General features: G+C 35.0%; 1 pseudogene; it reads left to right on the plus strand.

Moving 5' to 3' along the window:
* Positions 1-7,494: 7,494 nt before the first annotated feature.
* Positions 7,495-8,016, plus strand: LOC113197812 (proteasome subunit alpha type-7 pseudogene; annotated as a pseudogene).
* The last annotated feature ends 3,038 nt before the right edge of the window (positions 8,017-11,054 follow it).

An 11,054-nucleotide genomic window follows, 5' to 3' on the forward strand; every position in this document is an offset into this window, starting at 1 on the left:
AAGAATAGCCTCTCTCTTACAAAGAAAGACTGATTTTCTATCATGAAGGGAATAATCCATGCAGTTCCTAGATGAACAAAAGTCTAATTTACAAAAAAGTATTAGGTACTAAACCTTGAAAAGCACATATAGTATTTGTAGAACCCTGAAGTCCCTAAGGATTTAAAAAAAAAAAAGAATGAAAAGAAAAAGAAAAAAACTAACAAATTAGTTTTTGTTAGTTCTAAAATCCATTTGGTTTTACTTCATTGTTTTTTTTTTGTCATCACAAGAATCTAACACAATATATAGCTTTAGCCAAAGAAAGATTATTATAATGACAATAATGTTTTTTTATCTACTTAAACACAGTGATACCTGTGAATAGGTTCAACCATCTATATTGTATATACAGACCGATGTGCAATGTGACTATAGTGGAAAGAGCCCATACAAACTTTCTCTTTCTCCTTTACCCTCCCTTACCCTAATAATAGATAGGCAGATTTCTATTTTACCAAGTAACAGTAACAAAAATCAATGACCATTAATTATTTACCATCATTTCACAAAAGAAGAACATGTTAACATTAGAAATGTAGAGAGCATATTATCTCATTATTTTTGAAGTATATGTATCTGTACTGAAAACCTCAGAACATTATATTTGATTTTCTTCTTTAATGGAAACTTTTGTATTTGGGAACTTCATTGTAGGAGGCAACATCCCTCATAACAAATATGATGTTATGCATACAATTACATGTTTGGGGAGAAATAATATGAAGCTGTCAAGACACACCAGGAGGGGCTGGGGGTGTGGCTCAAGTGGTAGCGCGCTCACCTGGCATGCATGTGGCCTGGGTTCGATTCTCAGCACCATATACCAACAAAGATGTTGTGTCTTCCGAAAAAAAAATTGAAATTCTCTCTCTCGCTTTATAAAAAAAAAAAAAAAAAAAAAAAAAAAAAAAAAGACACACCAGGAGCTAAAGTTCTGCTAGTAGAGGCTTTCTTTAAAGCAAAGTCATACAGAGAGAAGAATGAACATCTGAAAGAAAAAAGTCAGAGAACTGGTGTCACAGATGTGTGGAGACTCCAGAAAATGAAAGCCATAGACTACAGAAGCAAACTTTATCTTCTCAATTTTAGAAAATTGTAGGAAAACTCTTGCAGGCAGAAGAAGACACTCCCAAGTGTAAGATGCAACAATGAAATGGGCAGAATCTAATATAACTGATGTTGGGCTGGGGATGTGGCTCAAGGGGTAGTGCGCTCGCCTGGCATGCATGCGGCCCGGGTTCGATCCTCAGCACCACATACCAACAAAGATGTTGTGTCCAACGAGAACTAAAAAATAAAATATTAAAAATTCTCTCTCTCTCTCTCTCTCTCTCTCTCTCTCTCTAAAAAAAAATGTTATTAAAACCCCTAAGATGAGGGGCTAGTGTTGTGGCTCAGTGGTAGATTGCTTTCCTAGCATGTGTGAGGCCCTGAGTTCGAACCTCAGCACCACATATAAATAAATAAAAAATAAAGGTACATCAACAACTAAAAAATATTAAAAAAAAAAAAAAAAACCTAAGACGAGCTTGGCTTGGTAGCACACACCTATAATCCCAGTGACTAGGGAGGGTGAGGCAGGAGGATCACAAATTCAAGACTAGCCTTAGCAACTTAGCAAAGCCCTAAGCAACTTAGTGAGATCCTGTCTCAAAATAAAATATAAAACTGGCTGGGGATGTGGCTCAGTGGTTAAATGCCCTTAGGTTCAATCCCTGGTATCAAAAAAAAAAAAAAAAAAAAAAGACAAAAGACAAAACTTTAAAAGATTATGAGTTTAGTTCTTTACATTAGATATGGACAGATGTTCAAGGTATAAGTATTAGAAAAAGGTACAGACTGTAAAGTGTGATCACATTTCTTAAACACACACACATGTACATACATACTTATGCATGCTTGTATATGTGTAGACTATTTCTGAAAGGGTTCATGAAAAACTTTTTTCATGTTGCTGTATTTTCTGTTTTATTTAAATTTATTTTAACCTGATACACAAAAAAATTACGTATTTGTGAGATATAGTGTGATATTTTGATATATGCATATAATGTGTAATGATCAAATTAGGTTAATTAACATTTCCATCTCCTTAAACATTTATCAATTCTTTATATTAAAAATATGTGAACTCTTTTCTTTAAGTTATTTATTAAATATATAATAAATTATTATAAAATATGGTTGCCTTAATGTGATATGGGACCTTAGAATTTGTTCTTCCTATCTAATTATGATTTGGTCCTTGTTTACAACGTCATTCTACCCTTTCTCACCCTCTGTCCTTCCTATCCTCCAGTGACTGCAATTTTACTCTTTTTTTCTATGAACCTTTTAACAGCAGGACTGAGATACAGAGAAACTTTGGCTTCTCATCTAAAACCCTTGTATTTCATTGGAATTATTTCTTAGCATGTCCAGGAACCACTTTTCACAATTAATACATTTCAAAAACATTTCAAATACTGGTGGCCATATCTATTTAACTGCTACTAGAAATGCTTCTTGAACTTTTGAGACACTTCCAAAGGAAAGCTTATAGACAAAAATGAGTACAGGTTTTTTAAATAGCCATGGTGTCCAAATAATTTGCCTGCATTTAATACCAATAATTTACAAACAACATAAAGCCATATTGTTTGGCCTCACAGAAACCACATATAATTCTATGTAGGTTTGCAAGCCTAACACATTTGTTGTGAGTTCTGGAGGCAGACTTTTTGGCCTTATATCCTAGATACATCACTAATTTATTTTGTAAACTTGGGCAAGTTACTCAACCTTTCTTTGCTTCCGTTAGTTTGATTATAAAATGAGGTGAGGCAGCATGTCATGGTGGAGAGCATGTGATAAAGCAAAGCTGCTCAACTCAGGGCAGTGGCAGCCAGGAAACAAGAGAGAAAGGTACACATGGTTTCCCACAATCCTCAAATAGCATTACTCAAATAACCTTCTCTCCTCCCACCATACCACACCTCTTCAAAGTTCTACCACCTCCTAATAACACCACAGCTTAGGGACCAAACCTTTGACACATGGGTTTTAGGGGGTCATTACAGATCTGAATTAGAGCACTGATCATGCCTCCCCTAGTATCAAGCCTGAAGCAGGTTATTGCTGGAGGAAGTTGGAAGTTTTAAATTGAGAGTTTAAAGTTATGTGATTACTAGACTAGACTGGCCATCTAAGATTGAATCTGTGGTATGCATCTGAAATTTCAATCAGGAGCAAGAAATATTCCATAAGAGAGTTTAATGAATGTGAAGAAAAATAAATTACTTTCTCCTTACATCATGCTGAATGCTATAATTAAAGTGGTTATACCACTATTTTATACTTTATTGTCCAGTAAAGGAAGATCAGAAATCCATGCACCAAGTCATTAATCAGAATTATTTGGGTACAATCATTCTGCAAGTGATTTTTATGCTCTTCTTTTCACTCAGTGGTGTATTTTTTCTACACAAGCACATGTTTGCTATGTGATAGTAAAACACAATGCTATTTTTAAATTGTAAAAAATAAAAAGGTGTATAATAATTTTAGATGACTTATTGCATCTATTTTATTCCTTGGGGCCCTTTGTATCATCAGTTTTCATTAAAGCCTACTTAGACTCCTAATTTATTTCCAGACAGTGCTCAACAAGTGTTCTTGTTTTCAAAGATTGAAGAGTTGTCCAGAAGTTTAAATTTTCTCACACTTATATAAGCACATGTGTTTTATAATCATAAATGATATGTAACTCTTTACCTTTGTGACTGGTTCTCACAGAATAACAACTCAGTGTGTCTTATCAAAATTCTGGACAAACTCTTTAAGTCTAACCCCAAACAAACAAATGTCTCTGCAACTAAATAAGTGTGTGAAACAACTAAGCCATGCTTTGTACTTATTAGGAAAAGGCATTCTTATTTGTTCAGACATATTATATTGGGCAAACAGATTTTAATAAAATAAATGGCTTTAGTGTCTTTTGTTTTATATACCAAACATGACATTGAACATTTTTATAATTTTAGTCATCTAAGTTACACACTGAGAATGCTGTGCCTAAGGCTGAGTGAAGCATTTAAGATACAAAGAAGTAACTACAGTTCCTTCCATCAAGTTCACAGTCTAATAAGGAAGAAAGAAAGAATACTAGCAATCAATACTAAGTTTGATAAAAGCTGTAAAAGGATAATGCAAACATTTCTTTTCCATGTCATGATGTTAAGATTTTCCTACTGCCTTTTGATACCTTTTGGAAAGAAGGGTATATATGCAGAGATAAAATGTAAATGAACAGAGAAATAGGCATCCAAAATGGGAGAGGAGGAACTAAGAATATTGAGGAGAGGAGCTCCTACCAGACTGGTGAATGATTGAATGTGAAGCAGAAAACACATCACCACCACCAGAAGAAGATCACAGACTGAAATAGGCAAGGAAACATTGGCCTAACGAGAAGATACTATCCTAGAATTCATACCACCCAAGATTGAAATCGATTTCTGTCCAGAAAAACAATGAGGTATTCATAAAAAATAGTAAAAAGGGTAGAGACTAAACAATGAGAAGACAGGCGAGAGAGAGAGAGAGAGAGAGAGAGAGAGAGAGAGAGAGAGAGAGACAGAACCCATAGAAGTAAATGTAATGGAACACTGATTTAAAAATAAAAATTGATTTCCGACTCCGTAAAACAAATATATTCCTTTACACTTACCTCATTAGTCAGCAACACTGATAAGTGATGTACTAAAACTTTATATCTCATTTTCCCAGGAAAACTAAAAGGGATACTTATATTACTTTTATGGGTCTGCAAGCTAGCTCATTTGATAAACAATATGTGGGAAAACTGGAACACTGATTACACTTTTGAGTCTAAAATTAAGGTTATTAAAGCCATGCTTTGTACTTATTCGGAAAAGACATTCTTATTTGTTCAGACATATTATATTTACTTTCTGAAATATTTAGTTGTTCTAACACTATATCCTTTGAATTGCATATCTAGTAAGTGCTCCATTGTACCTCTTCTCCTTTAGAATATTTAATTATATATTATATAATATTATCATTGATAGAATTTTAGATGTTCAAGCAATAAGAGAAAACTTTCTATTACTTTCCTGGCAGATGCAGCTCTCAAGTATGTAATTCGAAGTTCAATTAAATAAGCCTATGTACAGCCAAATTTATTGTTAAACATTCATGTGTTAGAAAAAGTTTCTATTATGAATTAAATCTGGCTCCTGTCACTTTTACCCTGTTGGTTCTAGTTCCTTTTTAGAAGCTAAAATCATTGTATTAACTTAACCCTGCTTGTTCACCTTGTCTATTTCTCTTACTTATCAAAGTGAAATTTTAGACCAAGAGCTACCACTGACCACACAAATTAAATTTGTCAATCTGTACAATAAGAATAATCAAAATGATAGAGCAAAGAGAAACAAAGTAGTATCTAATGATTCCTAAAAATATTATGAATCTATTAGAAGAAAAGTGCCTCACTAAAATGTAATATAATGTGTGAGTAATCAATATTTAGGTTGAATCCAACAATGAAGAATATTCACAACAAAGGAAGCTTCCAGTGGGATCAGTCTACAAAATTAAATTAAATAAGGGGGTTTGGCAAACTTTGTATTCCTTCTCTCAATACTGGCTCTCAACTTATTAGTTAGAATCCGATTTCCTTTGTTCTTGAAAATAATTTTCCTGATTTTTCTCTCAGCTGCAAAATCCAACCCACTCGTGATCCATTTTGACTCTGATAGTATTTCAGAGTAAATTACTCTAATATCATATGAAAGTCAAGGTTGCTTAGAAACTGTTAACCCAACTCTAGGTGATAATAAATTTAAAATTTTGAGGTATGGATAGGATTGTTATAGATAAACTCATAAAGTATACATTTTGAATCAAAGTAAAACATATACAACCTGCCCCCAGGAATGTGGAGCTGAGAAAGGAACCAGGAGGAAAGCCATAATCCCTACTACACTACCAATGACCTGCTCCTATATCTTCTCTGTGCACATTCAGCTTTCAGGCAGGTTATGAGCCCCACGGAGAGGGTACTGTGGTTCTCACCATTGCCTCCCCAACACTCTCAACTGCACCCCCACCCCCATGCAGAACCTTGGCCTGAAATAACACCTGGCCTGAGGACAGGTGCTTCAGGACCCTCACCACTGCTGGGACTGACACAGCAGACGACCCTCCCCTCCCAGCCGCAGAGCTCATCTCGCCATTGCCTGATGAAATGTCTGTCATGTGGCTGGAGCTACCACCCCCATAGTAGGAGTGACCACAGACTGAGAACCCCACATCCACTGCTGTTTGCACCACACCTCCATGAATTGCTACTGTGACTTCACCTCTGCATGCCCTTCAGAGAAAGTAGATTTATCTCTGCCATGATATGCTTTGTATCCAAAGTCACTAATTGCAGCAAAAAAAAAAAAAAACTATAAGGAGACTAAACTTTGGTGCCTAGTTGCAAACAAAGCTAACATTCCAGACACCTCAAGACACATTTTCAGGAGAGAGCTGCTTAATATGAAGGCTACACCATAAAATGATAATGATAACTGATTCAACACATGTGCAAATCTCCATGTAGGATCACAAGAAGTATAAAAATGCAAGGTAATATTATGCCAGAAAAGAACACAATAACTCTTTAGCAATATGTCCTCAAAACAACAATAGAGAAAACTTGCCTGATAAAGAATTTGTTAGAGGTTGGGGCTGTGGCTCAGTGGCAGAGCGCTTGCCTAGTATGTGCAAGGCACTGGGTTCAATCCCTAGCACCATATACAAATAAATAAATTAAATAGAGGTATTATGTCCAATTACACTAAAAACATTTTTTTAAAAAAGAATTTGTTAAGGGGCTGGGACTGTAGCTCAATGGTAAAGTACTTGCCTCGAATGTGTGAGGCACTGGGTTCAATCCTCAGCACCACATAAAAATAAATAAAGATACTGTATGTTCATCCACAACTAAATAAATATTTTAAAAAAGAATTTGTTAAATGATTCCAAAGCATCTCAATGCGATCCAAGAGAATGCAGATAAATAACTGAATGAAAATAGAAAAAAAAGGATAAATGATATGAATGAGAAATTCAGCAAAGATACAGAGATCTTGAAAAAGAGCCAATCATAAATCTTGGAGGCTCCAGGGAGACTGGGGCAGGCAATCTTGAATATGCTCTTTTGAGCAATGGCTGGAGCTCTACCCACATAAGCTGTGACTGCAACAACACCCCATCTTCTTGACCAATGGCCAACTCTTCCAAGTGGAATATGTGCAGAAGGTTGTCAAAAAGCGCTTGAATATGATTGATGTTCAAGGAAGGGACATTGTTGTTCCTGGTGGGGAAAAGAAATGAGTGACCAAACTACAAAATGAAAGAAGAGTGTAGAAGATCTGTTCTTTGGATGACAATGTTTGCATGGATTTTGCAGGCCTCACTGCCAACACAAAGATAGTAATCAACAGGGAAGGGGTGGAGAGCCAGAACCACTAGCTGACCTTGGAGGACCAGTCATCATGGAGTATATTACCTGCTACATCACCAGTCTGAACCAATGTTGTATGTGAACCAGTGAGTAGAGGCCATTTGGCCCTCATTTGGGGTTTCAATTTTGATGACACTCCTACACTTATTTTTTGATCAGCTCAATTTCTTGGGTACATACCATGCCTAGAAGGCCAGTGTCATAGACTAGGGCTTCAAATTGGTGTGTGGATTCCTGAAGAAGAACTATACCAACAAGCCATTAAGAAATATTATCTTTCCATCAAGCTGGTAATCAAGGCATTCCTGGAAGTGAGGTGGCAAAACCATTGAACTGGCTGTCCTGACGTGAGATGAGCTCCTCTAGATTCAAAATATGGAAGAAACTGAGAAATATGTCACTGACATAATAAAAAAGAAGAAAATGAAAAGAAGAAACAAAAGAAAGCATTATGATGAAGAAAACTTCCTCACTTAGAAAAGCTTTTAAAGTTAATCATGGATGAGTTTCTGTGTATAGGCATTTCCATCCAACTGTGCATGTTGTCAGAGTACCCATAAAACTTCTGTTCTTTTTAGCTGAAAGAAAGAAATCAATCATTCTTGGAAATGAAAAGGTCAATAAGTCACATAAAAATACATTTGAAAGCCTTGACAATAGACTAGATCAAATGAAAAAACAAATATCCTAACTTGAAGACAGGTTTTTTGAAATATCCCAGTCAGGGAATAAAAATAGAAAAACATAAAAAGAGCATTCAACACTTTTTAGAGACCATTAAACAAACAAATAACTTGCATTTTTTGAATACGGGAAGAAGAAGGAAAAGTAAAAGTCCTATTCAATGAAATAATAGTTGAAAACTTCCCTAATCTTGAGAAAAATATGGATATCCATGTATGGAGGGTTATAGGACCCCCAGTAGTCATAATCAGAAAAGATCTTCACCATGGCATATCATATTATGCTCAAACTGTTAAAAGCACAAGACAAAAGAGGGGTTCTAAAATCTGCAAGAGAAAAAGAAAAGAACCAACTTACACTTAATAGTAACACCATTAGACTAACAGGAGATTTCTCAGCAGAAATTTACAGGCTAGGAAGGAATGCAATAACATACTCCAAATCTGAAAGAAAAATAACTGCTAATCATGAATACCATAGCTAGCAAGTGGGGAAAAGAAATCAGTGACCAAACTACATTTCCTTCGGAAATGAGGTAAAAATAAAGACATCCCAAGACAAGCAAAAACTGAGGGAAATTATCAGCTCAACCTCTTGGGCATGGGATATTTTCCAGGACAAACTATGTGTTAGTATGCAAAACAAATCTCAATATTAAAAAATTGAAATAATACAAAGTATTTTCTGTGACAATAATAATATAAGTAAAATTGGAAGTTTCACAAATATGGGGGGCTGAGGATGTAGCTGAGTGGTAGAGCAATTGCCAAGCCTATTCAAGCCCTTGGGTTCAATTCCAGCACCTAAATAAATAAATAAATAGAATTTGTAAGTATCTAGAAATTAAACAACTAATGGGTTAAGTGAGAAATAAAAAATACATACAAATGAGTGAAAGTAAAAACAAAACATACCTAAAACCATGGGATGCAGTAAAAATCGTATTCAGGGGGAACTTGAACCAAGAAATCAATGCCCTAATGTTGTACCTTGACGAAATAGAATATGAAGAAAAAATTAATTTGAAGCTAGCAGAAAGAAGAAAATAAAAAAGATTTTTAAAAGATAATTAGCTGAGCGCAGTAGCCCAAGCATATAATCCCAGTGGCTCAGGAGGCTGAGGCAAGAGGATCATGAGTTCAAAGCCAGCCTCAGCAACAGCGAGGTGCTAAGCAATTCAGTGAGACCCTGTTTCCAAATAAAATACAAAAAAAGGGCTGGGGATGGGGCTCAGTAGTTGAGTGCCCCTGAGTTCAATTCTTGGTTCCCACCAAAAAATTAAATACAGAATAGAAAACCAACAGAAGGAATGATCAAGGGAATCAAATGTTGGTTCATTGCAGCATTAGTCACAACATCCAAAATGTGGAAACAGCCTAAGTATCCACTGGCAGATAGATGAATAAAAAAAATGTGGTGTATGTATATGTTTGTGTATGTGTGCATATAGTGGAATATTATTCAACTGTAAAAATAAGGAAATCCTATTATATGTAATAATATGGATGAACTTGAAAAAAATAATGATATGTAAAATAAGCCAGACACAGAAAGACAAATACTACATGATCTCACATATATAAAATTTTAAAAAGCAGAAATCATAGAAGTGGAGAATGGAGCAATAGTTATCAGACACTGATAACTATTGATTAATGGATATGAAGAAACACTAGTCAAAGAGTACAAACTTTCAGTTATAAAATAAACTAGTATGGAATCTAACATACAGCATGTTAAGTAGTTTGATTGAAGTAATCATTAAACAATATATACCTATATTAAATTATTATAATACTAGCATGTCTATCCAGCAGCATATTAAAAAGATTATATAACATAACTAAATTGAATTTATCCCAGAAATGTAAATATGGTTAAATATTCCTCTCCTCGGTCTATACCCAAAGGACTTAAAAACAGCATACTACAGGGACACAATCACATCACAATACAAAATAGCTAAACAGTAGAACCAACCTAGATGCCCTTCAGTAGATGAATGGATAAAAAATGTGACATATATACACAATGGACTATTACTCAGCAATAAAAGAGAATAAAATCATGGGATTTGCAGGTAAATGGATGACATTGGAGAAGATAGTGCTAAGTGAAGTTAGCCAATCCCAAAAAACAAATGCCAAATGTTTTCTCTGATATAAGGAGGCTGACTCATAGTGGGGTAGGGAGAGGGAGCATGGGAGGCATAGATGAATTCTAGATGGGGCAGAGGGGTGGGAGGGAAAGGAGGGGGCAGGGGATTAGCAAGGATGGTGGCATGTGATGGACATCATTATCCAAAGTACATATATGAAGACATGAATTGGTGTGAATAAACTTTGTATACAACCAGAGATATGAAAAATTGTGCTCTATATGTGTAATATGAATTGTAATGCATTCTGCAGTCATATATAAAAAAATCAATATAAATTAAAAAATGGCTAAACATATGAAAATCCATTGGTGTAATACACCATATTAATAGAATGAAGCCACAAAACACATGATCATCTCAATTGATGCAGAAAAATATTTGACAAAATCCAGCACTTCTTCATGATGAAAAAAATCAGAAAACTAGAAATAGAAGGGAATTTCCTCCAAATCGTAATGAATATTTATTTAAAATCCATAGAAAACATCATGCACAGTGGTCAAAGACTGAAAGGTTTCCCCTCTGTGATAAGGAACAAGTCAGGGATACCAAAAAATCAATTAAAAGTTATGAGTTAATAAGCAAGTTTGCCAAAGTTGCAGTGTACAAGATCAATACACAGAAATCCATTGTGTTTTTTCACACCAA

This window comes from Urocitellus parryii, chromosome X, assembly GCF_045843805.1.
Source record: "Urocitellus parryii isolate mUroPar1 chromosome X, mUroPar1.hap1, whole genome shotgun sequence".
In the NCBI taxonomy this organism is placed as follows: domain Eukaryota; kingdom Metazoa; phylum Chordata; class Mammalia; order Rodentia; family Sciuridae; genus Urocitellus; species Urocitellus parryii.